At 50.2% G+C, this 2,259-nt stretch overlaps 1 protein-coding gene across 1 annotated transcript in view; it reads left to right on the top strand.

Moving 5' to 3' along the window:
• The first annotated feature begins 2,066 nt into the window (after positions 1-2,066).
• The window catches only part of GSPT1 (G1 to S phase transition 1), a 46,785-nt gene continuing 46,592 nt past the window's right edge, over positions 2,067-2,259 (top strand). The window contains exon 1 of the mRNA XM_008066232.2: positions 2,067-2,101. The gene's annotated coding sequence lies outside the window, so the exon portion shown is untranslated. The remainder of the gene's footprint in view (positions 2,102-2,259) is intronic.

Consider the following 2,259-nt stretch of genomic DNA (forward strand, 5'->3'; position numbering starts at 1 on the left):
TGTTACCCAGGCTGGAGTCCAGTGGCATGCTCACAGCCACCGCAGTCTCAACTTGCTGAGCTCAGGCAATCCTTCCACCTCAGTCTTCAAGTAGCTGGAATTACAGGTGTGTGCCACTATGCCTGACTAATTTGTAAAAAATTTATTGTAGAGACAAGGTCTCACCAAGTTGTCCAGCTGGTTTTGAACCCCTGAGTACAGGCAATCCTCTTGCCTCAGCCTCCCAAAGTGCTGGGATTACAGGTTTGAGCCACCGCACCTGGCTTATTTTATTTTTGAGTTGGAGTCTCACTCTGTCACCCAGGCTGGAGAGTAGTGGCATGCTCATGGCCACCACAGCCTCTACCTGCTGGGTTCTTTCCACCTCAGCCTTCCAAAGAGCTGGAAATATAGGTGCACCACCATGCCCAGTTAATTTTTTGATTTAATGGAGAGACGAGGTCTCGCCAACGTGCCCAGGCTGGTCTCGAACCCCTGGGCTCAGGCAATCCTCTTACCTCTGCCTCCCAAATTGTTGAGATTACAGGCATGAGCCACCACACCTGGCTAGGACTTGTTTTAAAAGGTACCTGACAATACCATAAGTTCGCACTCATAAGGGGACCTTGAACAATTATAACACTATAAGAGTTTGGCAGGAATGGGAAACTGTCAGGGGAAGAGGGGCGGGATTGGCAGTTGAGGGAAACTGCTGGGGAGGGAGGGGCATACCTCATCAACAAGGGTACCTGCATAATCAAAGTTTGTTTACCTAAATCTGAATTGTACCCCACATCTTTATAATAAAAAAGAGAGAAAAATACAAAGAAAAAAGGTACCTGACAGCTCTGTTTTTAGACCTATCTCACTAGGCTGAGTTCTCTTTTATATTTACAATACAGATGTTTAAAATAAAAATTCAATCTAGATCTAGAGTTTGTTAAGGGTTTTTGTTTGTTTTTTCAACAACCTAAGGTTGAGAAAGATCTATTCTCTGCGTGTTCACTCGCCTTACTCTGTAATTTCTAGGCAGGTTAGTTGCACCCTGTCTAGACTCCTTTCAGCAAAATACCAACAACATATTTTTCTCTGTCTTGTTCCTCACATGGGTAAGTTACAGGAAAATTTAGCAGGTCTTCAGAGCAATATATTTTCCTGCTTCATGAAATTGGGTCTAAATGCTAGCTTTCTTCTTTTCCTACGTTTACCTAATAGCAATCTGTACGAGTGAGATGCCAGTCAGTAAAGTATTATAGGAATTCTTGAGCAAATCAGACCATTCAAAAAGAAACCACTTCACCTAATGTTGCATACGAAAGGAAGCTGGACGCACCAAAACAACCCTGTCAACATAGCAAGACAAATCATGGAATGCGACCATCCTCTATTTAATTTGCAAACACTTTGGTATAGAGGAGGAAGGGATGGAAAAGTTTGGGTGAAGTCTTTACATGACTTATCAAACAAACGGTGAGTCATTGAAAGTTTCCAGTTAACAATCCCTTCTGCCGGGGCAGAGGCTGGGCCCTGCGCTTTACGAGCGATATTGCAGTTTAAGTGGTAACGTCTCACGCTTTTATTGTCTCTTCCACCAAATGATGACATAAAATGAAATCGGCTTTGAAATCTGCATCGGCTTTGAAATGTAGGGCAAAATCTGGCCGGGGATGGGGAGAAGGAAGAGGGAAAGAACGAGGTGGGGAGACGGCGAGGCAGAGAACGCAGAAAAGGTGGCGACACGAGAGGGAAAGGGTTTTCAGGAGTTGAGCGTACGCGTTCCGCTCTCCCGCATCCCGTGTCTAACAGGCCCAAGTGGACCCCTCCTATGGGCTAAAAGACTCCGGGTCCTCAGCCCGGCCAGGAGTCGCGCCAGGGCCTGCCCCTGCCCCCACCCGGTGACAGGTGGGGCCGCCAAGCAGCTACCAGCCCTCCGCCTCGCGCTGCTTGCCGGGAGCCGGGGCCGCTTCCGGTAGCGCCCAGCCCCTAAACTCCGACTCCCGTCGGCCCCCGGGAAACCCGCAGCGAGGTCGCGCGGGCGCTGCCGGAGCTCGTAGTTCCTCGTTCTGCAGCGCTCAATAGCCGGAAACGAGGGCGGACAAGACGGAGAACTACCGAGGCGAAGGTACGGGTGCGACGAGGGGTCAATCGGCGCCGGGCGTGGGTTGTGCGGGGAGCAGTCGGGGGTTGGAGCTGGGTGGGAGGAGATCCGCTCGCACACACGAGGAGGAGGGTTGAGCCGCCGCCGCCGCTATCGCGAGTGCGGAGTCGGGACTGGATCTG

Source organism: Carlito syrichta, unplaced genomic scaffold (genome assembly GCF_000164805.1).
Source record: "Carlito syrichta isolate Samal-C Ts95f unplaced genomic scaffold, Tarsius_syrichta-2.0.1 Scaffold308864, whole genome shotgun sequence".
NCBI lineage: Eukaryota > Metazoa > Chordata > Mammalia > Primates > Tarsiidae > Carlito > Carlito syrichta.